Here is a 24824-nt window from a genome sequence, read left to right as displayed (position 1 = left end):
CAGCCCACACGACGGGGGTGCCGTGCACGAGGCGCTATCTGCACATCCCTGAGCCTCGCTTCGTCATCGTCTCCCCGCTCCGCTGAGGCACGGGCTCTGCCGTGCGCCTCATTTTACAGATGATGACGCTCGGAGGTCTGGAGAGGTCGGGTGACCCCAGGTCCCACGGGGCAACCACCCGGAGGGCCATCTCCAGAGTTCCAGCTCCAGCTCGGCCGTGAACTGACCGGGGGAGCCGGACAAGGCACTTCATTGCTTCTGAGAGACGATTTCTCAATGCGTTGAGTCTTGGATTTATTAAGGAAAAGAGCTCCATCCAAAGGTCAGAGGGGGCACCTGCTGCCCCACTCCAAGCCTTGGAGCTCTGCTCTCCCGGTTCAGAAGACGCTGGCGACAACGTCACCAAGCCTTCGCTCCTCACATCCTTTGGCGTGAAAACCACCGCAGAGAAGAGTAAGTAATGAGGCCTTACAGGAACACGTCATGCAACGAAGTCCCTTTTAAATCTGTCACTGAAAAACGGCATTTAAATGAGTAATGGCACAACGAACGCCGAGAGAACAACAAGCGTATTATGAGCACGCGACCGCCGGAAACTTGCATCTTGAACTGGAGCTTTCCACGCGGGCTCTGCACCGCATTTGGTTTCTAAACGGTATCTTTCGGGCTAACAAAGATCAGTGTCGGCTGACAGCACCACCAGGCTGAGCCCTTGGGATTTTCCTGCTCTGTCAAAATCAAGATTGTCCAGGACGGCCCTTTTTTAGGACACCAAGTGCTTACCTGACGCACCGCTGTGATATAATAACGTGTCTTAACCCTTCACACGCCTTACCGATTACAGCATTTCTTATTTGAACCCCTTCGCAGAATTTAAATGAGGTGCGGTAACAGCTAAAGACAGAGCAGAACCGACGCAAAACAGCAGAAGGGCATGACGCAGCGGGAGGGAATGGGCGTGGGGCGGCAACCCTGATTCCAGGCCCACCTGCCTTGGCCAGCGAGGCAGCCCTGGACGGGTCAGCCGGCCTCTTGGAGCCCCACCTGCTGTCCTTCCAGGGAAGCAAGAGGCTGGAGAAGGGTGGCTCGGGGCCCAGCAGCAGCGACAGCGCCTGCTCTGCACACCAGCGTCTTCACGACTCTAGCGTTCCCGACAAGGACTGAGCAAAGCCGCCCACGTTGTGTCAGACGGTGACAGCTGGTTTCCTGAAGCCAGAGGCCGAGTCCAGGGCGAGATGCTATGGAAACTCATTCCTGGAGTGTTTACTCGGTGCTCAGTGCCAGAAGGAGCAGCTACGGAACGGGCCACAAAGAGCTGGACTCTATCACACGCACACAAACACACCCACACAAGCGTGTGCACGCCCACGCACACGTGCAAGCCCACGCTCTGCCGTTTCTGAGTTCTAGGATGCTAGGAGGACAGCCACACGTGTTCTCCAGCCTGTCCCTTTGATGGGGGAGTCCTCAGACCTCACCTAACCTACTTCTGCCTCAAACCCTTTAAGGGTACAACAGGGTCCACACAGGAAGAGAAGCCCACAGACGGTCGGGGGCCTGTGCCAGAGCTCTGTCCTCAGGTGAAGCAGGTCTAATGACCCTACAACAAAGGTGGGGCCTTCAGTTTGTGCACTGCTCTGTCCCCAGCACCACGACAGGGACCAGTACATAGCAGGTTCTCAGTAAATACCCGTTAAGTGACAGGGAGAAAATGGAGTGAAACCATGAAGCTATCCCCTCTACTCCACCAACCACTTGTGCTCACCTGCCCACGTACACACACACTCACGAGCAGCACGTCCGTGCTTGGAGACCTGTCCTTGGTTTGTGGCATCACACCCACCCAGAGCAGCACGGGAACCACGGGGAAGCCCAAGGGGTGGGAGTGGCCAGGGGGACCCGCAGAGCCAGACCAAGCAGCCCCGGTCCAGCCAGCCTGGGGCACCAAGACGACAGCCTGAAGGCCCATCTGGGGCAGAGGCCCCCCTGAACACAGAAGCCCTTGCTCAGAAGGAACCAAGCACCCCGCAGACAGGAAGTATGGGTAGACGGCTGGGTGCTGAGTGCAGACGGTGGCAGCCAGAGTCACAGTCCCCCGCCCTCAGCTCCAGACTGAAAACTGCAATGCTTGGTTGCATGGGGACCAGGAGGTGCAGCTGTGCTGGAGGGCCTGGGTGCCCGGGTCCTGGACGCAGAGCCCACGGCCGGGGCCCAGGAGCAGCCGCCTGCCCCACGCACGCTGTGCGAAGGCGCCGTGGTCAAGGGCATACGCAGACTCCTATGAGGCCAGCAAGGGGATCCTGCGTGAAGTCGGGGACTCTGCCCTTCAGAAGCGAGGAGAACCCGGGGTCAAGGAAGCACGCACCTGTGCTCAGCTCACCGATCACCTGTCACAACATGTCTGGGTTACAGACATAGAAACAATTCACCAGTAGATTCCAGGGGGTGGGGGATTGTACTTGAATTAATTACCTGTCCAAGGTGCTAATTTAGAGATTATATGCTAATAAACGTTCACCCAAATGTTGTTAAACAGAAACACTTGAAACCAGGTCAATGCAAGCAGCCCTGGCACAGCTGACTGGCTTCCAGGGTGGGGGGGGGGGGGCAGTCCTGCTCCCTGGGCGGGAACTCAGGAGGGACCGTCTATGCGTGAGTCAGGCTCACGGCTGAAGCTGCACCAAGACCTCAGCTTGGTGTGCTTCCTTCTTTCCTGAAGCTCATGGGCACCATGTGGGGCCTGGGCTTTACCTGCTCTGAGCACTGAATGGACACCTGCTGTCTCCCTCTGCGTGTTGTCACGTCCGCCTTCCCTAGGCCTCCACTGGCAAATGTCCGTGATTCATCATGAAACCGCCACGTCGGCTCTGCGCAGAGAACTCCAGAGCAAGTGACCAGGAAGACTGCACTAAGAAGCGGACGGGGAGAGACCGGGATTCGGAGGCCAGAGCAGCGCCCTCCAGGCTCCCACCTGATGACAGGTGTCACGGTCATGAAGTGTCACCCCTGCAAGAGGTCGGGGCGAGCCCCGTGGGTTGAGTCCAGGGTCCATTCTTCATATTCCGGTCTGAGGCCATGTCATGAAAGCCAGTGAAGTTCAGTCTCAAAGGTTTAGGCTCTGAGATGATTGTATCACAGTAGCCCTCACGAAACCACCACGTTCTCTATCTTCACGAGCAAATTCAGTTGTGTGTGTGTGTTTTTTTTTTTAATTTTGTCCAGGTTTTAATCTACCCTCACATCAAAATGTACTATTCCTAAAGCACGTGTTATTTAGCTGTTGCTAACCCTCTGTAAATATATATTTATATTTGTATATTTGTGTTTACATTTAGTGTAGGACTGTCACCTAACGCGGCTTCAACCGTGACACTTCACTGCACTTTCAGCAAGTTCGTCTGCCAGGTCTGGGCACGTCTGCCTCCCTTCACAGGACAATTTCCCACCACCGGTCTGGAATGAATAAGGTCAGCTTTGAATACCTGGCTCAAATCCCTCTCTCTTCCAAAGTAAGTCTTGACATACGGAAATAACGACAGAATAAAAGACTCATCATCTCCCTTTTGGGACGATACCACCTTTCGGAGAGCAATATAACGTGACGCATGGAAGCGGCAGATGCATTCTGCCTGCCTCCGACGTTTGCTTTACCCTCTTTGTATTTCTGGGAAGACAAGTGCAGCTGGTGTTCATACTTCATAAATCTTCGGTCTCAGCTACTCCAAGGCTATTACATCTTCAGACGCCAACAGAAGCAGAATAAAAACAACCAGAGCATCCTGACTGCCGCACGTACACGCGTGCGCACACACACGCACACACATGCACACACTTGCACGCACATATGTGTGCGCACATGCACACTCACACACTTGCAAGCACAACACACACGTGCGTGCGCACGCACACGTGCACACATTCACGCACACACACACACACACATACACAAACAGAAACCTAGTTCCTAAAATATAAGCACCATATTTATTTTATTAAATTCCTGCTTTAATTTATCTGGCCTTCAAGGCAACACAGTAAGCTGAATACATCACTGGTGGAGAACAGACGCGGGCGTGCGCCTTCTGTGAAATCCAGGCCCTGCTCTGCCTCAGCCATGAGAGGACGATTAGGATGGGCAGAACTCATCCATCGCGGATGCAACAGATACGAGCCCCACACGCTATGCCAATGCCACCAAGGCACGTAAACCATATCTTAGGTTTCCCAGGGTGCACATGCTTGACGGAACACTGAAGCACCTTGTAAGCAAAATGCTCCAGAACCAGAGATCGCTAAAAGCTGAGCAGGGAAGTCGGGCATCCTGGAGACAGACAACCCAGAACGAGCAGGCTTGTAAAGAAGCAGGCCACGGGGCCACGGGGGGTGGCGCAGGGCTGCTGGGGGAGGTGGGAGGCCTGGTGAGTGCACGGGGTCCAGGGCAGAGGCCTCACCCCTGCACAGCACTACCTGGGCTCCTTCCCCCGCGGGGTGGCCCCGCTCACCAGGAGCCCCATGGTGTCATTGTCTGCATACAGTTCGGGCCTTGAGTAGACGTTTTGCCGTGGGAAACCTGTCTGTGCACGTCTAAGTCCCCTAGTCATACGGAGGAGCCCTTCAGGGCAAGAGCTACACCCATGTTATCTTGGTGTACCTAGAAACCCAGAGCAAAGCTTTCCGCACATCACAGTCAATGGGTTTTTAAAAAACTAATCATGCATTTGACGTATTTGGGAAGCCTGCAACATAGCTCTGTACTTTTTGCTTTCGTAGCAAGTTTAGCAAAAATGTTAGGTTTCAACCATACAGGAGAATACGGATGGAGAGTATGAGCCTCGTTGGCAGAGAGGGTTGCGCTTACTAGGCAGAACAACAACGCCGTTCTCTGAGTGTGGAGAGAGAAACAAACATCAATGTTACAAATAAAAGTATAAAAGGACAGAATTGTATCTTCCATGAGTCATTCCTTCTAACGTAAAGTCATTTTATCAGCGACATGCACAGGTTTTGTTGACCTTATTCAAATGCATGTTTGTGAGCACATGCGTGTGCATGCGGATAATCCCGTGCAGACGTGACAGACTCCGGCACTTGTCACCCATCTCCTCTTCCACTTAGAGCGGGGTCCTCGGAGTTTACTTGGGAGCTCATTAAAATACATATTCCCGTGCCTGATCCCCAAGACTGTGGTTGGTGCGCCAGAAATGGGCGCCCGGGACTCTGCATTTCACAAGAATTCCGGAGGAGATGACGCAGGTGGGTGGCAGACCACCGAAGGGCAAACAGGCGGCAGCCGTGTCCCTCAGCCTCGTGACAAGACACGGAGCCGGGCTGGCTGGCTGTGGCAGGCACTTTGGTGGGGAGTTGGCTAGCCGGCCACCACGCCACTTGTGCCCCCACCAGGGATCCAAACAGACGCAGGGCGTTTGCTCTGTTGTGTTTAACTCTCAGTTTCCAGACCAGACTCTGGAAGGGAGGGTGACATCTGAGTGAGTTCGTCTGTCTGTCTGTTTAGGCTGCTGGTTGATGGGGAGGTGGTTTCATGTGTCTGCACAGTTTTTGCTGGTGGAGCTGTGCTCCTGCCGGCAGGGTGGCATTGACAGACACTCCTAACCGGACAGGGGGGCAGGATGTGGCCGGGGTGGCGCCCTGGGGGGAGGGGGAGACCCCTCGTCACCCGACCCCACGAGGCAGGGATGCCACTTGTGCAAGGCGGCTATCCAGCGGTGGACAAGGCCATTGGGAGCCCTCCTCTTACTTAAAGCATTGGGGCCACCACACTCCCCACCCCCTCTGACAAAAATCAAACTCTCGCCGTTTTTAAGTGCAATACACAGGAGTCACGCTCTGAAACGTGAATTTCAGAAAGCATCATGGCAGGAAGGCATGTCACACCAGCAGGGCCCATGTCTCAGCAAGCCCCCCTCACAGGAAGTCACCGCACTGCTGGCTTCCAGCTGGGAACCGCGGGGCGGTGGAGACGGGCAGCCAGGTCCCCGAGTGGGCAGCATGGCCGTGGGCCACGGCTCTGTCCCCACGGGTCCCAGGCTGCAGGGCGGGACGCGGCTCCATGAGCGAGCGTGGGCCCCAGCAGCGGAGTGCTCAGAGTGAATGCAGTCCCCAAAACGCCAAGACGGTCGGCACTGGATGTTGACCACCGAGCCAAACAGGACCCAGCGTACAAGTACAACCGAGTCACGTCTGCTCACAAAAGAAGCATCAGCACGACTCTCTGTTTGCTAGACGGTTTTAAAACTGGGGAGATAGAAACCAAATCCAAGCCTTCATTACTGCATAGTCAAAATCCGCGTGCTGTTAAAAACCACTGCATTTAATAAAAGGTAATAAACAGCTCTTGCAACGATTTCTGTGTTTTTGAATTTGCAATACATACCAAGGAAAAGCATCTCACCCTCAAGAAAAACAGCCAAGGGGCTCTGAGCAGAAACTCATTTCCTATAAGAAGGCTGTGGCTTCAGGGCTCAGAGAAACCCCCTCACGCTCTGGAAGGCGTCACCCTCCTTGTCACCATCTATGAGGCTCTGACCCCCTTTCAAAGCCAGCGTCAGTGTATGTAGTGTGTTGTATTGCCATCAAGAGAGATGTTCTCGAGTTCCTGCAGGTGAAAAATCTGTTTTCCTACCTAATTCTTTCCTTTCAAGAGGAGCTGCTTTGCAAAGGCCCCTGGTTTCTGAGCACTTCCCAGGCGCTCCTGTGGCTTGCTGGGGACAAGGTGGGGTCACACTCCTGGGCCTGGGGGCACCACTCGGGGGAGTCCAGGAAGGGTGAAGGCAGCCCTGTCCCCTGATCCAGCGGCCTCTGACTTGTGAAGGTGAGTTCTGGGGGGGCTGGAAAGACCAGAGATTCTGGACGTGTGTTCTGAGACCTAAATGTGTTGCTCGTCGGCCTGCTCCCCGGAGAACTCGGGTTTCTCGCGTATAAACCAGGGACAGGACACTGCTGGCTTTAACGGGTGGCTGAGGGACTGCGGAGAAGGCACATGGCCAGACTTCCCCATCGGACGCGCAGCCTTCCTCCAGAGCCCTGCGGGCAGCATTAGTCGGTCTGTCTGTGTCCTTTAGAAAATAAATCCGTCTCGGGGGAGGGGCAGATTTACCAGGCCTTTTAATGGATTTTATATATGTCCTGAAAATACACGTATTATGAAAGAACACTGTCTTAGGCCATGAGACACTGAGAAACCCTCTCCCCCACGTTTGTCCTCTTCTGTGCTCTTAGTGCATCTTTCCATGTTCTTTCCCCTTTGTTACTTGCCTTTTGGTATGTTTTTTATATTCGTCTCTGCTATAAATCTTATTTTCTTCTTTTATTTTGGAAAATGTTAACTCCTTCACTCTTAAAGAATGTGAATTAAATTAAAAGGAAATCAAAATCCCATTGAGAGCTTTGTAGACCTAAACAAGCCTATTCTAACCCTTGCGCGGAAAGGCGCAGGACGTGGAGGAGTCACCACAATTTTAATAAGAAAAACAAAGTAGGAGGACTCATTCTACCGGATGTTAAGGTTTACTGTACCACTATGGTAATCAAGCCAGTGTGCTACTGGTGGAGGACAGAGACCGGGATGGGTCGAACAGAACCCAGAACCCAGAACTAAACCCACACAAATACGTGGAAATGATTTCCGACAAAGGAGCAAAGCATCTCGGGTGAGGAGTGATCTTCTGTTCAACAACGGCCCAGGAGCAACAGGACACTCCTAGGCAACAATAAACCAAAGCAAAACAAAAAGCCCTCAACTTACACCTCGTACTTTATACAAAAATTACCTCAAAATGGACAACAGACTTAGGTGTAAGATGTAAAACTACAACAGGGAGGAAAAAACAGGAGAGAAGTCTCCGGCCCTCAGGCTAGGCAGAGAGCCCTCACCCTACCCCACCATCACAATCCATGACAGGAAAAACCAATAAACCAATTTCGTCAAAATGAAAACCTTTCTCTCTACCAAAAACCCTGTGGAGAAGACGAAAAACAACTACCAGCATGTAAGTGCCAACCACTGGGACCAGCGTCTAGAACATAGAACTATCGAGACCAAACGCCCAATCGGAACACAGGCACAGACACGAACAGGCTGTTCACTGTGAGGGTGTACAGATGGCGGATACACGCACGGAAATCTTCAACGTCATCGCCCATGAGGGAAATGCAAACTAAAATCACGATGTCACCATACGTCTCCTGATGGAACAGCTAAAATAAAAAGTGGCGACGGGGCCAAATGCTGTCAAGGTTGTGCACATCCTGGGTCACTCCCACCTTGCTGGTGGGATGCAAAACAGCGTGGCCATTCTAGAAAAGAGGATGGCAGGTTTTTTATCAGATTAAACATGTGCTCACCATAGGACTTCGCGACTGTACTCTTGGGCATTCATTCCCAAAGACATGAAAGCTCTGCTCTCACAAAAACCTGTACATGGATGTCCAACGCCAATTTCATTCACAATAACCCAAAACTGGCAACGATCCAAGTGCCCTCCAAAGAGTAAATGGTTAAAAACCAAAACCAACCAACCAAACACCAGAACAGCGGTGCACCCCTACCACGAAACACTGCTCAGGAATACAAGGGAGGGAACGGCGCGTGCACTCGCTTGAACAGATCTCAAGAGAGCCGTGCTTAGTGAAAAACGCCGATCCAGAAAGGTTGCATATGGTATGACTCTGTTTATGCTGCATTCTCGAAATGATGAAATTATAGAAATTGGGGAACAAGATGAGTGGTGCCAAGGGCTCGGGGAGGGGAACGGAGGGCGTGGGCTGCGAGCGGAAGGGACAGCATGCACACCCCAGACGTGGAACGGTCTGACCAGACTCTTGGTGACCTCATGATCCAACCAACATTTAAAAGTTCAGGTGGCAAAAAAATATCACAGAGCAGACCGGGGCCGGTTCCGCTCCCCGCGACATCCTCCACCATGGCACAGTCACCGTCGCCGCCGACCTGGCAGCGAGAGCCGACCTTCACAACCACCGTGGAGCGAGTCAGTGCCCAATCACAGAGCAAGCACCGTGTCTTAACCTTCCTCAGCTTTGGACAGGGTGCCATACATCAGAAAGATTTTCCAAGTGGATCTGAACCAAATAGCTTTTTTCGACCCTGAGATAAAAGTAGTTATTTCAGAATAGTTAAATCCTTGAGCGTTCGTGCTAACCAACATCTTACGGTAATTTTTAACTGGATTCCTTCCCTTCAGATTTTTGTTTATGCCACTTAAAAAAATAAAACTACTGATGGGCCCTTTCCCTTGTCTGGTAGAAACGTGTTATCAGGCTTCAAGAAGGGCTGTGCTGTTCCAGGTTCCCCAGCTCCGGGCACCAGGCAATACTCCGAAGGGGCCCCACCACCCACAAGTGACCTGCCCGTGGGCCTGTGGCACCCAGCTCAGGGTGGTCCCCGATTTGTGGGCCCTGGTCTGTAAAATGTCTCCCTGGTCCTGGCGTGTTAAAGTCTCAAATAACCACAGGTCTTAGCTAGGGTGCTCCCTGAAAACCTCTCTCTAGCCCAATGTGGGTGTCCGTTGCTAGGTCACCCAGAGGCCCCCCTGAACCCTGTTTAGCCCCTCGGCATACATCCTAGCCGCCTCAGGCGCCTGCCACGGGGGCAGAGCTGAAGGCACACATGTTGTTGATTCTCACGCTGTCGCAATTGGAAAACAGAGAACAGGAACCAGAATGCGCCTATTTCCTGCCAGAGTCTTACTGAGATCCCCGAAGAAACTTAAACGATTTGCAAACCCCACTGTGCCTTCCCAAACAGAGGGTGAAAGTGGACCCTAAAAGAAACCAGGAGCTGCCACCAGCCCCCCACAAGACCCAGACAGCCCCCGGGGCGTCAGCGCAGGGATGGCAGAACACACACACCCTGGGGGCCGCCAGCCCCCCCACCCCCGGCGTCCGGCCCAGGAGGGGAGCGCGCCCCCAGGTCACAGGCGCCGGGGCGCACGCGGCTGCAGGTGGGCCCAGGTGGTTGCAAGCGGCTGCAGGCAGCGCGCGCTGGAGCCAGGACAGGCCCCGCGAAGGCGGAAGCCAGGCAAGTCTCCAGTCGCCGCCCCCCCGCCCCGGTGATCAAAGGGAAACTTGCTTCGTTCCGGGGGGGGGGGCGTCCACGGGGCTCCGCGCGTGTGGAATTAGCAAGCACTTTTAACTGGCAGGGACACCCAGCCTGCCCTTCAGCTCGCCACCAGCACCCGTCTCCAGGTCCCCCGGAGCCGCCTCTTTTGACCTTTGTCACCTCCCACCCCTAAACCCCACCCCCACCGCCACCCCTAGGCCGCGCGCTCTCCGGGAGACCTGGCCTGGGGCCTGGCCCGAGGCCACACCTGGAAACCCGTCGGGTTCCGGCGCCCGCCGCCGTAGACTGGCGTCCGCACCCGCGCGCACCCACTCGCAGGGAGGCCTCAGGCTGCCACCTGCCCGCCACCTGCGCCGCTGCCCCGGACAGCCCCGCGCCACGGGTCCCGCCCAGGTCCCCGCGGTCCCCGCTCCGGGGCACGTAAACAAAACCCCGGGCCGCTCCGCCCGCCCCCGCCACGAATACCCACCGCGCGCTCGCCGCTCCGAAGCCAGAGGGGCGCCGCGGGGTCCCAGGCCGCCTCTCCGCAGCCCGGGCCCCGCTCTTGGGCAGCCGGGTCCCGGAGCTAGCTGCCGGCGCCGCCTTCCGGAGAGGGAGACGCGGGCCGCCAGGGCCGGAGGCTCGTCCTCGCTGGCGCGCGGCGGTGACTGACGGCTGCTGCTCCAGGGCCCGGCGCGAACCCCGCCTCCCGCCCCCGCGTCCCGGGCTTCCTGCGAGCCAGGTAAACTCGGCTGCCGAGCGGAGCCCGCCCACCTGCCGCCCCGCCCCGCGCCGCCTGCCACGGTGCCGCCTGCCGCGGTACCACCTCGGGGACGGCCTGGCCACCCAGAAAGCCGCGGACGCGTGGGGACCGGGGCGCAGAGTCGGCGCCGGCGGGGAGAGGCAGGATTTGGCCGCCGCGGAACCCCTGCTCTCTGAACCCTTCCCTGGGCTTATCCTCTGAAAGTACCCCCACCCGCCATCGCCAGGAGGGACCTGAGATAACATCTCCTCCACCCTCCGTTTCACTGTGACTAGGGGCCAGAGCCGGTTCAGTGCCGGGGCTAGCGCTCCCGTGGCCGCCAAGCCCGGGCTTTGAGAGCCCCAGGGGATGAACTTTGCATGGATGGTGGCATCACAAACAGGTGCTCTGCTGGAGAACGCACGTTTCCACAGAGGTGGCAGGCAAAGGGCACTCATGAAACAGACCAGAAAATGCCACACGGGGGGGGGGGAGGGGGCGTGAGCCCTGGGTCCTGCAAAACCCAGGCATCTGTTGACTTGCGGGCGGTGTCATCCTTTTGATCCGAAGGAAGCCTGCTGTCTGGACATTAGTCACCAGGGCACACAGCTTTGGTGGTGGGATGGACTTTCCCCTGTATTCTCAGCCTCCTCCTGGCAGTGGGAAAGCAGGAGGGAGGAGGGAGAGCCAAGACGCTGGCGTCCTTCAGGACTCAGATTCCGGGTCAGGGAACTGAATCTGACATTCCCTGGAGCCCGCAGGGACCCACTCACTGTATGTTAGGAGTAGGGGGAAGTCTGGTGCTTGGCAAGAGGTGGGGAGCCCTTGTGCCCTGGGCCAGCTGTATGTGGGGTCAGGGCTCCCTGCCCAAACCAGCTGTCCTCATATTCCCCAGGGATCTTGCAACCATGCTCAAATGCGGATGATTCTAAGAGAAGTATGTCCACGGTGATAGAAGTGTTGGACCTGATCCTTTCCTCAGGAGAGACAGGTGAGAAGAGAGAACATGATATTCCCACTTATGGGGGTCCGCAGGGGCAGTGGAAAGGGGATGCTGGTGGTGCCAAACTTCCTAATTTTTCTGCCTCATACCTTCATTCCCCGTTTCAGAAATGGACAAGCAGGGTGGGGATTAAGGGAGTCAGACACACACTGAGGGCGCACAGGGCAGTGAATCAAACCTGGGAAGCTCCCAGGTCCCTGACTCAAACCACTCAGCACAGCCCACCCCCACCCCAGCCCTGAATTTCATCAAGGTCAGGCCAGGACACCCCAGAAACTGGGCTCTGTTTGGATGCCTGTTTCAGCATCACAAACACTTCTCCTCCCCACAGATGTCTCTTCGCTTCCTCCTGGGGTGAGTGGGCTGCAGAGGGTCTGGGCTCCCGCCCCGCAGACTTGAGTGAAGACTGGGCAGTGGGGAGTCCCACAGGTCACATGCAAACAGCACCCTTCCCCTTCCCCTTCGTGCTGTGTCTGCTGATTTTCAGTGGTTTATAGAAACTTCACATACACCAACTGTGGTCTCTGCCAATGTCAGTCTTGCCAGTTACAACTCTTTTTAAAGTATTTATAAAATTTTACTATGCCTGTTGTGTGGGGATATAGTGCCTCCAAATTCATATTCAGGGGTTCGTCAAAGAAAGTGTATGCGAGGGAGTAAGGAAGACTATTCAGTAGAGCAATGGATGGGCATTTGGAAGGTTCCATCATAGGGACATCCCCTCCCTCTGGAGGGGGGGATCGGGACCTCACGCTTTATGTAGAGATGGGCACGCACCTTTAACAAAATACAGAGGTTCATTTTGCTGAATAAAATTGAAAGGAGTCTTTTGACAAGTAGGGGGAAATGAGCCAAGCCTCTTTGTTTCTTTGACATTTCTAAGAAAATCCTATTGCAATCCCCCCCGGACCCTGATACACTTCAGATAATGAGGACGGGCCCCTTCATCACTTCGCATGGCAGCAAATTGCACAATAAGCTGTGCGTGATACACACTCAGTAATTTTTGTTCCATGGAGCTAAAGCTCAGCTTACCCAAGCTAAAGGAAGTAAACAAATTAATCTAAATAATTCCCAGTAGAGCAGACTGCATGCGTCTTGAGTTTGCTTTATTTTCCGCATCAACAGACTTACCTTTGTAATTATATTTTTGTGTAGACAAGGACTGAAGTTCATTTTTATCCTGGTTTGTAATTAACAATTTGCTGGTGATATTCGCAAAGCAGATAATTTACCTGCATAGGGTTGAAGGTTGACTGTTTCACCATAAATTCTAGTTAGTACGTGGATCGACTTTGCTCAGGTTACAAGTACCAGTAGATGAGGTGCATAAGCTCCAAAAAGGGCAATTAAGGGGCGCCTGGGTGGCACAGCGGTTGAGCGTCTGCCTTCGGCTCAGGGCGTGATCCCGGCGTTCTGGGATCGAGCCCCACATCAGGCTCTTCCGCTATGAGCCTGCTTCTTCCTCTCCCACTCCCCCTGCTTGTGTTCCCTCTTTCGCTGGCTGTCTCTATCTCTGTCGAATAAATGAATAAAATCTTAAAAAAAAAAAAAAAAAAAAGGGCAATTAAAAAACCCCATATGGACAAGGAAACACTTGAGGGCTCTAGCCCACAACCACACAGCGCCCCTAGACTCCTTTCCCCATGGTGGCTGTCCCCTAAGTGCCCACGGCAGCTCCAGCACATGGGTGCCCCCCGCCCCGCCCCAACTCAAGCAGCCTTTGTGCAGAGTCAGGGCCTCATGGGCGTGTTTGCACAGCACCTGGAGCCTCCGTGGCCAGAGAAGACCTGATATCTCTCCATGTGCGTGGCCAGATGGGGCAGGGGACAGGCGGGCAGCAGCCCCAGCAAGCTTGGAGGCATGAAGTGCTGAGGAACCACAGGGTTCGTGGAAGCAGCTGGTGAGAAGAGAGAGACAGAGACAGCAGCAGGGGAGAAGCAGTGGGGCGAGCGGCCCCAGCCCCACCCTGGAGATGCAGGGTTTCCCGGAGCCAGCAAAGGGCTGGTGGCCCAGGCAGCTTCAGGACCGTGGTATCCACCACTCAGGGGAAGTTGGGTTAAGGGGAGAGACTAGCATGGAGAGAGCCCTCGGGAGAATATGGCAATAATAATCAGCAAATCCTTGGGACGCCTGGGTAGCGCAATCATTGAGCGTCTGCCTTTGGCTCAGGGCATGATCCCAGGGTCCTGGGATCGAGCCCCGCATCAGGATCCTCCGCTGGGAGCCTGCTTCTTCCTCTCCCACTCTCCCTGCTTGTGTTCCCTCTCTTGCTGGCTGTCTCTCTCTGTCAAACAAATAAATAAAATCTTAAAAAAAAAAAAATAGCAAATCCTGCTTGGGCCTTTGCTGGTTCCAGCACTGAGGGCTTTCCATGCATCCACCCAGTCCTCAAGGCGGTGGTGGGTGGGATCTGCTTCCCGCATCCCATGGGGTCTGGGGCTGCGCGAGGGCACACTTGGAGCAGACACTCCTCGGCGGCCCGTGTCTCTGTCACGACTGCATTGTAAGCGTGTGGACGGTGCCTGGTGTAGTAGCCCCGTGAGAATACTCGCTGTGTGCATTGTAAGGGCCAGAGTCAGAATTCGGTGGCAGACCCACACCGGCCCCTCGGCTGAGGGCGGACGGGAGGTAGAGCCCCTTGGGACAGGCAGGGCGGGGAGGGACGTTGAAGGAGAGGAAGGGGTCTCACTGACATGCAGGCTTCTGCCTGGGTGGTCTGACAGAGGGAGGGAGAGATAATGGTCTTCAAAGGCAGGCTGGATGTTCAGATAACACACTCCATTCGTAGTTGTATGCCTGGAGCCTGGCAGGATGTGTCCTTATAAGCAACTTCCTATGGGCAGCTTCCTTCCCACGCAGCCCTCCCCCATGTGCCCAGCACAAGGACCCCACTCCACAATGCAAGGTCTGGTGGGTGGGCATGCCTCTCTTTGGTGTCCCCATTGTCCCAGTGATTACCCCACGGCTGTGTGCACTGGAGGCTCACCCAACAGAAAGATCACGGGGAGACAGGGCCGTGTAACAGGCCTGAGGAAGATAATGACCTGACCCGTATAAAGAAGAGTCAAGAAGAAAAATAAGACAGGGAAGGGAGATAGCAAGTGCTGATGGAACCAAGTCATGTAGCTATCTCAGGGTGGGGGTGGAGGAGTGCATTCCAGGAAACAGGGATGACAAGTGCAAAGGTCCTGGGGCAGGCAGACCTAAGGGGTCAAGGGATCCTAGGAGCCCACTGTAGCTGGAGGAAGGAAAAGTGGAGGGAGCATGTTAGGAAAAGAGATGAGAGGGGCGCCTGGGTGGCTCAGTCGTTGGGCGTCTTCCCTCGGCTCAGGGCGTGATCCCGGCGTTCTGGGATCAAGCCCCACATCAGGCTCCTCTGCTAGGAGCCCGCTTCTTCCTCTCCTACTCCCCCTGCTTGTGGTCCCTCTCTCTCTGGCTGTCTCTCTCTGTCAAATAAATAAATAAAACCTTAAAAAAAAATGGAAAAGAGATGAGAGATCGAGTCTGTGGACACACCACAGAGGGTCTGAGCAGCTGGAGGGATGACTTTGCCACCGACGAGGTCAGGTGCTCTCTTTTGGACACACGTATTTGGTGTCTGAGGGGAGATTGAGTGGGTGTGTTTAATGGAGAGGGGTATCTGGGTGGGAGCTTGGGGGAGTCGTTTGCAGAAGCCCCACCTGATGTTACTGATGGGGCCGGAGGGAGGAGGAGCCAGCCAAGGACCCTCAGGAGGGGGCCACAGGTGGTGGTGGCTCCCCGGCTTAACGGATGGACGTCTTGGGTCTCCTTCACCAGGACTGTGGTGACAGCCTGACTGGAGTGGACCTGAAATCATGTTGGCGGCAATCTGAGACAGAGCCCGCCCACCCTCCTTTCCAGGAGGTAACTAAAGGGGTGAAGCAACCAGGGGCGGGGTAGGGGCAGCTGGAAGAGCCAGGAGAAGGTTACTCTGCAGGATGTGAGAAAGGACAGCCTGTTGGAACACAGATGGAACCTTCCGGAGAGAAGGGCCCCTAGCTGCCCACATTCCTGTTTGACAGTGCTTCTCAAGGACTGTAAATGTCCCCCCTTTAGCCTTTTCTTACACTCATGGGCACACATTTTGTGGGCCTGAAACTCATAAAATTTGGGAGAAACAGAAGACTAGGAATGCAGCAAGGTCCAGGGTCCCGGAGGGACACTGCGGCTTCAGCTGCATGAGCTCCCGGAGCCCCTCTGCGATCTGTGGTCCCGGCCAGCGAACGCCCTCATTAAACAGAGGGCCCAGACCCCAGTGTGTCCTTCCTGGGCCCGAGGACCACGTGGTCCTCTGACTGACTTCATTTCTTCACAATCCTAGTGAGGTGGGACTAGGGTTGTCTCACGCTTTATAAATCCATTCGCCTTCGGGAAACATTGCCTCTGGCAAGTCCGTTTTATAACGCGCTCACCACTACCCGTTATGGGGACGTGATTCTGTATTTGAAGCTTCTGGCTAAATTGTGCAAGGTAAATGACACCCAGGAGTTTTTACTGAAATAAGTGAGTATTCTTCGTGACTTTTAATTATGTTACATCTTAAAATATTCGATACTAATTGGTGATATGAAAGAAACCAAACCATTGTTCAATTAATCCGCATATCTGCATTACTGTCTCTGGGATCGAACATTTATATATAACTGTTCTTATGGCAACCAAAAGCAACAATTTCAGAGGTCGGTTTTGGTGAGGAAAATAGAATTTGCTTCTGTTTGGCAGGACAATGTGTACCAGAGGCTATTAAAATAAATGTAAATGAGCATGGATTATATGGGATCATCGGTGATTTTATCTCTATGGTAGCCGAAGAGACAATCAGGTTTACACAAAGAAAAGCAGTCTGTTTTCTGCCAGATTTGAAGAAATGTTACATTTCCCAAGATCCTGGGTCCTCAGATCTGACCTTACTAATTACAGAAATCTGTGGGTCCTGCAGCTGCCCCCCTGCCCCTCCTCTGCCCACGCCGGAGTCCTGTCCACCCCGGCAGGATCTCACAGACCACCCAGGGCCCACCCGGGCCTAGGAAGCGTCCTGAGCCTTCGAGTTCCCACCACATCACTCACCCCCGCATCTCCGGGTGCCTTCCCAGGCGGGGCTAGCCAGTGCAGAGCCGCGATACAAGGGCATGTTTGAAGGAGGAGGAAAACGTATCCTCCCTTGTGGGTGAAAGTGTGGGTGTCCCGGCAGCTCCAAGGCCATGACCAGGACCTGGCTGCTTAATCCCTCTGAACTCCTCATGGTCAGTTCCACCCTTGATGAGCGTCTCCCCTCCCTGCCCCACAGGGCGGCTCACAGCTCCGGGGCTCCAAGCTTTGCCCTGCCAGTGCAGGGCTGCAGTGGGCTGGAACCATTTCGGGACCACCCTTGGCCTGGACCAGGGGGGTGGGATTCCTTGAGCCAAGGCATGGGGGCACTCTCCCGGAGTGCACGTGCTTCCGGAGTGGCATCTGGGTGCCGTTACTGGCCTCTGAACAGTGAGGTCGCAGCCAAGAGAGGGCAGGGCTGCACTTAGGGCTTCTGCGCGTGTGCTCACCTTCATTTCCCCGGCCGGGAAGCCAAATCCACCCAGACTCACACCAGCTCTTAGCTCAGAACTCCGGGTGAGGTCAAGCCCTCTCACCCCATCTGGGGGTAGTTCCTGGGGATCTGGGGACCTGTGGCTGTCCCCATTACCACAGTAGTGGAAAACAAGGATGGATTGCAATGAAAGCTCCCGTGGAAAGGAGGAGAGAGGAAAACCCACAGCACTGACCATTTGGGGGTGGACAGAACAGCCGTGTGTCCGGGAGAGCATCCCACAGGCCTGGGCCCATCGGTCACCTCAGGGTTGGCTCTGGGGATGCCTTCTACCCACTACCACGTGAAGCCACTTTCTGGCTGGAGAGATCCGAGGGCCTGGGGGGGGGAGTTGCCTGGGGGGGAGAAGACCCAGCGGTCGGTTTCCAGTCTCCCTGGCAGTACAACCTTTTTAACAAGTTAGGCTTCTGCCCTATTTGTTTCCTGTTGGTTGCTTAGTAACTAAGAGCCCGGTTGCCCTGTCACCGTGTGAGCAGGAGTTCACTGGGGTGGGACTCGGCTCCTGGAACAGGCCCTCGCTCTGCTCCACTTGGCATTTCAGTGCTCCGCCTCGGCCGCTCAGGTAGAAGGGGGAGGGCGCGTCCTCCCTGCCCGGTCGGGTGGCACTGCTCTCGGCTGAACCTCCACACCAGGACCTGAGATGAAGGAGAGCTGGCTGCTGGGGAACGGCTTCAAAATCATTCTTCCCTTCGGCCTCCCTCTTCCCGTCTGTCAAGTTCCTACTTCCCGCTGACGCTGGGCTCCGCCTGGGGGAGAGAGCCCTGCAAGGCTCCCGGTCCCCAGGCTGCCCCTACTTCGGATTGCATGCTGTAGGGAGACAGGTTTGCCGTGCACTGAGCCATCGTCTGCATCTTCTGTGTCCGCAGCAGCTGGTCAGCTCCAGAGGATCTGTTCCCTGAGGTGCTTAGCGCTCTCCCACATTCGGAACTGTCCTACCATTCCCGAGTCCTGTGGCAGTCTGTCACCCAGATGCCAATGGCCAACCAAGGTCGTTTAGCCATATGTTCGCTTTAAAAGGTCAAGGATGGCCAATCACTGCCCACCTCCAACGCGGCCAGTTCCAAATTCATTCCACATCAAGCTGCTTGTAGCAGCATCACACTCCTAGACCACAGTATTTATTGGGGGCAAAGAGAGGAAAACCAACATGAACAAGGACTTGAGCAATAAAAGGACTCTGTTGCATGTTGTCACAGAAAGTTCAGAAAGAAGGCTGCCTTCAGGTGCGGCTTGACGTGGCAGCTCAGGTGCCGTGACGAGGGCCCCCTTGGTTTCTGGGCTTCACGGCAAGGTGTCAGTCTTTGCCGGGACGTCTTTTCCTCAGTGCTTCTGGCAGCTTATGCTCCTCGTTTGGATTCAGTCTTCCGATGAGAGCCCGGGGCTTCCGTCTGGTGGGGCTGGCTGGGCAGCACTGATCCGCGATGACCAGAGGGGTGGCGTCATTCCGGTTAGCTCAGGAAGAAGCTCTCAGCCCCACCAGGAGCAGCGGCAGCTCACGTCTGCACGTGACACGCACGTAAGGAGCATTTTTGTCACGGTGACACACCGAGTTGTATCACAGTAAAAGCACGGACACAGGAGGCAGACCTTCTGGGGACAGCCCGCTCTGTCTGCACAGGCTAGCAGCGTGGCCCGGGGCCAGCTAGTTCGCCTGCACGTGACTCAGCTTCTGCACGTGGCAATGGTGGCGGAAGTTCTATCCTTATCCCTCCGATCGTCCTGAGGGTCACGTGAGATGGCGGGTGTGGGATGCCCAACCCGGGCCTGGCGCCCTGGAAAGACCAAGCGTCCCCTGTGCACCTGGGCATTTTTATAAGTCACAGAAATAAAAGCAGTTAGTGGAATAATCACATGGAATGATCACAACCAGGTCAACGGATTAGACTTGAGTTGAGGCCATAAGACAAGAGTCTGCTAATGTTAGGCAGGAGTAATGACAACGACCTCCGGTTCCCTGGAGCACAGAGCACTGGAGGGTGTGCAAGACGCTTACTCTCTTAAGCAGGGTGAACAATCGCTTTGAAACGTCACCTCCCGCCCGCACATGAACTCAGGGCTGATGACTTGAAATCACGGGGAGAAGCGAGAGAGAGACGCGTCGCCGTCTTGACAGCGTGGGGACTGGCTCCCGTGAGAGCCTGTCTCGGGGCACAAACTCCTCCCTGAGCGAGCCTGCGTCCCCGTGCACCCGAGCCGCGTCATGGCAGGTGGGTCCCTCCTAAGCGCCCACGGAATGGCATGGAGCGCTCACGGCACTTGTCCCTGTCGTCTGCACGCACCTGCTCCAGGGCTGTACAGCGTCAAACTCCCACGGGATGGGGCTGCTCACTGGTTAAAAAGAAGTTATATTTTTAACATTTAGTGGGGGATCTGACGGGGCGGAACCTGCCTTTCTAAGTATTTTCTGGTTCTGTTCTCTCTCTCTCTCTCTCCTCCCTGCCCCCCTTCTCTCCATATATCTATATACACCTATACGTCTACAAAGAATACCTGACCAGTGGGCCTGAGTGCTTGTGCCGCGGGATGGGAATCGGTGGCCGGCCCTTGGATGGTGGCTGTGCCGCTCTGGGCCGCTGAACGCCAGTGACGTGTCGTCTACCAGCTGAGTGGAAAGTGCATTCCAGGTGCTGAGGTGTTCCAAGACGCTTCTCCTGAAAACTAGGAGCAGCCTTCTAAGTGCTCGTGCCTGGCGGTGCTTAGGTGGGGGTCCAGAGCCGTCCCTGCCCATCCCTACTGGTCCCTGTGCTGACCCCCGGGGCTCAGAGGGAGGGACGCTGGGACAGTGGTTGGCCAAGTAACTCCCGAGCAAGGAGTGATCGGAACTGACTTTGGACCGCCTGTTACCCACGGTATCACTCAAGCACCACCTGCCTATGGTTGAAAGTTAGAAAATGCAGAGACACAGGGCACCTGAGTGGCTCCGTCGAAGCGTCTGCCTCTGGCTCAGGTCATGATCCCAGGGTCCTGGGACTGAGTCCTGCATCGGGCTTCCTGCTTGGTGGGCAGCCTGCTTCTCCCTCTGCCTGCTGCTCCCCCTGCGTGTGCTCTCTCTCCCTCTCTCTGACAAATAAATAAATAAGTAATATCTTTAAAAAAAAAAAAGAAAATGCAGAGAGCCATTCTTTAAAAATAAACAGCTCCAGATTATTATTCTCCTGAGAAATAATTACTCGGGCATAGCGTGCATTTTCATTTTCAAACATTGTCATTCTCTCTGTAGGAATACAACCGTGATTGTGCAGTAATTATTACTCTGTAATCTGCTTTTCCTACTTAGCAGAATATTGTCGGGTGGGTTTTCCCTATCTTCCACACATAAGGGGATGCCGGCCTCCTCACGGCTCACCGTAGGGCTTGGGGATGGGCTGGTGACCTGGCTGGGAGTCAGTTTCTTATATGTGAGTCTGAAGCAAAGGTGTACCCGCCTCTCGTGGCCATCCTTTATCCTGTTACCCGTAGAGCCGGTTGCTGGAGTAACAAGTCGAAACCGAACAGAATGAGGACATATGTGTGCAGACCTGTTCTCTGCTGTCCGCGGGGAAGGACGGGCTCTGGGGGTTAGGGGGACGCGTCCCTACACAGAAGTCCACAGGTGGGATGTGACTCCGCGGTGTCTGGGGCAGAGCTCAGGAGGGCGCCAGGCCTGAGAACCCGGAGTCAGAGATGCGCTGATGGTGAAGGACCGGCCTGGGGGTGAGGTCCTACTTTCGACTCCTTGGACCTATCATATCCTGTCGGATGAGTCACGGGTTCTCTTCCAGGCACAACTTCCTCACCTACAGGAGGCTGTGAGTGGCAGATAAGAGAATGTGTATGATACACAAGGGAAACTTGGAAGGACCAGTAGAACTACCTGTTCTTATGGTTACGTAAGAATAAACAGTCTCTACTTTGGGCGGCACTTAACCTACTCAAGAGTCCAGGTGAAACACCCACTACGTAAATGCACGTGTGACGATCTTGGCAGTAATTAGGGACAGATATTGCTGGAATGATCAGTTAACCCGAATTAGATACAGTGACCTCACGGAGCAGGCTTATGTTCTCACTCTGTCGGTATGGACCTGACAGTCCAGGCAATGACAGTCCAGATTTGCAAAGAAAAATTAAAAAATGTAAAATTCTTTTAGGGGCGCCTGGGTGGCTCAGTGGGTTAAGTGTCTGTGTTTGGCTCAGGTCATGACCCTGGGGTCCTGGGATCGAGTCCCGCGTGGTCGGGCTCCCTGCTTCACGGGAAGCCTGCTTCTCCCTCTGCCCCTCCCCCCGCTCATGCTTACACACGCCTCTCTCTCTCTGTCTCTCTGAAATAAGTAATAGAATCTTTAAAAAAGTAAAATAAAAAACATAAGATTCTTTTGAAAGAAAGGTCCCTTTATTCATTTTAAGTGAATTATTTGTGATTCCATTTATAATTGGAACCCACCTTTATGAAATCATGGATACCATGGGTTTAGGCCCAGAACTCACAGCATTTCGTAACAAGGCCGAGCTGCATGATGGTACGAAGGTGGGGGCTGTGAGGAGTAAGGGCTGGTGGAGAAGCCACTTGTCACCTGTGTCAGTTTCTCTTCTTGTGCCAATATCTTCTAGGAAATGGTGGCTTGATCCCTTTGGAGATGACCCTCAATTTCCACTTTTTGTTTAGAGGGTTCATGGGCGTTAATTAGCGAGACAGTCGGACAGATCTCTTTGGAAGAGTTAGTAACGCTCTCTCATGGGTGCATCTGACGTTAGCTACAATGATCTAGATTGGGAAATGAGACAAATATATAATAATCAAGTTGGCAGAGAAGCACAGTTAAAGCTGATTAAGTATTTAGGTGCAGACTCGTTATCCGTCAAGAGCATCCGGGGACACGTCTCCAGATCAACCTGGCGCCTTTGCACCGTGTTTGCATCTGGAAGTTCTGACTGCCCCAGGTAGAGCGCACGGCCCCCGCCACAAGCAATTGGATCTTTCAGGTTGATCCTGGAAATAATAAAGGCCTTTGGAAGGTGTCCTGCTGCTTCTGGTCACTTCAGTCACACAAGCAATTTGTTCAGGGTGCTCGGATTACGACTTGAAAAAAACTGATCTAATGCCACAAAGAATTTGCCCATTAAGACGATATATCTAAATACATTCGCAGGGCATTCGTCCTTGCAAAAACTGTGAGAAGTGGGTTCTAAACTGATGACGATTCCAGTACGGGAAGGTGGATCAGTCAGGGGTCTCCAGAGAAACAGCATGAATATGAGGGGGCTGTCTGCGTGGGTCGATCCGTCTGACGTCTGCGACGAGGTTCATTTCAGGGAGTGGGTCACAAACCATGGGGACCGTTCCGTCTAGAGTCTGCAGGGCGGGCTGGCAGGCTGGGGACTCGGGCAGAAGCTGATGCTGCAGGCTGGGCTAGAATTCCTTCTCCAAGAACCCGCAGCCTTTGTTCTGAAGGCTTCCAGCTGATACGATGAGCTCCACCCCCATTCTCAAGGGCAATCTTTTCACCGGCAACTGCTCGAGGATGTTAATCATATCTGCAAAATATCCGAATGGACACATCTAGATTCGTACTTTACCGAACAGCTAGATGACGTAGACTAGCCAAGTAGACGTGGAAACCGTACCCGTCACGGAGGCGCTGACCTAGCTTCCCGAGAGAGCGCGGGATTCAGTGCAGACTTCCTCACGTCCCAGACTGAATTTATGCAGAGGCCCTTTTCCGCTACAACTGTCAGAGTCGTAGTGAATGTAATGTTTGACTTCGAAGGCTGGGGATAAACGTACAAATGTTAAAATGTATTTTTTCTTTGTCTCCAACTCTTTGTGAACTTTAAGGAAATAATTGCCTTTAGGGTAGACATCTGGATGCTTTTAAAAAGGAGCGTTTGGAAGAGCTAAAAGACAAAGCGGCGGCAAGCGGCCTCTGAGATGCGTGTGCCTGACTCGTTGGAGCGCGAAGTGCTTTTTGTGCTAATGTGTGCCTCTGAACTTCTTTAAAATGCCAAATTATTCTCTTCTGGGAGGGATGCAATCAGTTCTCTGCTGACTATTATAAAAAATGTAGATAAAGGCGAAATTTCAAATGCTGTTCTACAAAAATTATTTAATCATCTCTGCTCATGGTGGAAATTCATACGGATGCATGTTGACGTGTAACTGTGCCGTCCTGCCCTGGCAGACGCAATCACAGCCGGTTTTATGAAAGATGCAGTGCATTCGTCTGTGCAATATATACTTTCCCGGCAACATGAGTGCAGACAAGGGCAGCCTTAACGCGAATGCAGAATACAGTTGGAACCGGGAGCATCTGAAAGGTCGTCTCCTGCCTTCCCCCAAAACACAATTTTCTGCTGGCTGATGATGGAAAGTCTGACATTATAACGCTGTAACTTGATTTTAAAGCTTTGATTCATGATACCATGCAAATGCCACAGGAGAGGCCAATGAAATGGAAGCTCTTAACTACTTTCATTTTGCCGTAACGGGTTTCGATCTTTCCTGATCTGATTCCTCGAGTGGGGAGGAAAGGGCGCTCGAGGGCCACTCCTGGTGGTGGCGGACTTGCCCTGAGCGCAAGGCGCTGCACACCCCCTTGCTTTCCCACCTCCCTGTTTCACCCCAAATAAACCTAACTGGAAGTACTTTTGAAAACCTAGAAACAAAGGTAAGTATTTCAGCATAATTACATGACAGTAAGCGCTAACGGTGGGAAGAACAACTACAGGATGTATAAGGTCCTGGAAGTGAGGGAGAGTGTGGAGCGGAGCAAGCTCTCTCCTGAAACGAGGCCAAGGTAAGAGAGGGAAGCTCACCAAAGTCGAGAACCCTGAGATTTATACTGAAGATAACTGCTAGTCATTAAAAATTCATAAGCAGGACAATGTAAGATGATATTTGCAAGGGAAATATGTAGCACCTTTTAACATTTCCACACACTCTTGAAGCAAACATCGATTTCTGGAATCACCTTCTGGATACCTTGGGTTTTGCAGAGGCTCTATGGACTGCTTTGCAGGCTAACCCCGTTTAGGGTGTAGCACGTTGCATCTGCAGCACGCCAGGCACCTGGGCTCGCCGACCCTGCCGAGCGCCTGGGCTACGAGGACACCCTCTGCGTCCTGGTCTTGGTGGAGCCCGGGCTCTCTCTGGGTGTCTCTCAGGGGACTGTGGTCTTGGGGGAAGGGCTCTGGCCGGTAGGGGCAGCACCACAGAGGGGCTCTGGCCTTGAAGGCAGCAGCTGGGAACTGGTGAGGAAAGCGAGTCCGCAGAGTGGGGAGAAGGAGCGATGACAGACCCACAGGTCTCGGAGCAGGTGTGCGTGGCTGCGTCCGGCGGCGTGCAAGAAGAGACATTTCAGCAGGAAACGTCCACTCGCCACAGGCCCCAGCTGCATCACAGATCCTGGTGCTGGGGACTCTT

The 24824-nt window shown here is 54.1% G+C and overlaps 1 protein-coding gene across 4 annotated transcripts in view; it reads right to left on the bottom strand.

The window, feature by feature from the left end:
- The window catches only part of MBP (myelin basic protein), a 116558-nt gene extending 105901 nt beyond the window's left edge, over positions 1-10657 (bottom strand). For 3 of the 4 annotated variants that reach the window (XM_057313325.1, XM_026496504.4, XM_026496505.4), the window contains exon 1: positions 10566-10607. The gene's annotated coding sequence lies outside the window, so the exon portion shown is untranslated. Of the gene's footprint in view, positions 1-10565 lie in introns of all 4 variants that reach the window. The other variant, XM_057313324.1, reaches the window with a different exon arrangement.
- Between the last annotated feature and the right edge of the window lie 14167 nt (positions 10658-24824).

Source organism: Ursus arctos, unplaced genomic scaffold (genome assembly GCF_023065955.2).
Source record: "Ursus arctos isolate Adak ecotype North America unplaced genomic scaffold, UrsArc2.0 scaffold_17, whole genome shotgun sequence".
Classification (NCBI taxonomy): domain Eukaryota; kingdom Metazoa; phylum Chordata; class Mammalia; order Carnivora; family Ursidae; genus Ursus; species Ursus arctos.
The sequence above is the reverse complement of the archived record's forward strand: the minus strand, read 5'-3'. Positions and strand labels throughout refer to the sequence as shown.